This window comes from Penaeus monodon, chromosome 19 (genome assembly GCF_015228065.2).
Source record: "Penaeus monodon isolate SGIC_2016 chromosome 19, NSTDA_Pmon_1, whole genome shotgun sequence".
Taxonomy (NCBI): Eukaryota; Metazoa; Arthropoda; class Malacostraca; order Decapoda; family Penaeidae; genus Penaeus; species Penaeus monodon.
In genome coordinates this window covers 7,646,949-7,647,149 of record NC_051404.1, presented here as the reverse complement: position 1 = coordinate 7,647,149, position 201 = coordinate 7,646,949, and positions in this window count along the sequence as shown.

The following is a 201-nucleotide window of genomic DNA, read 5'->3' as shown; positions in this document are numbered from 1 at the left end:
CAAAGGACGAGGTAGTGATGGTGCAGGATTGACGTCAGAAATGTTCTTCTGCGATAATATTTTCTTATTTGTTCATGCATTCATCTCATGCATTTGTTTTGCATAGTAAAATAGACACCTCACGTTCTCGACGACCCGCAGGCGGCGAGGACCAAGTCGTTCTTTGCCTGGTGGTAGAAATCAGTAGGTCGTGGGACGTCT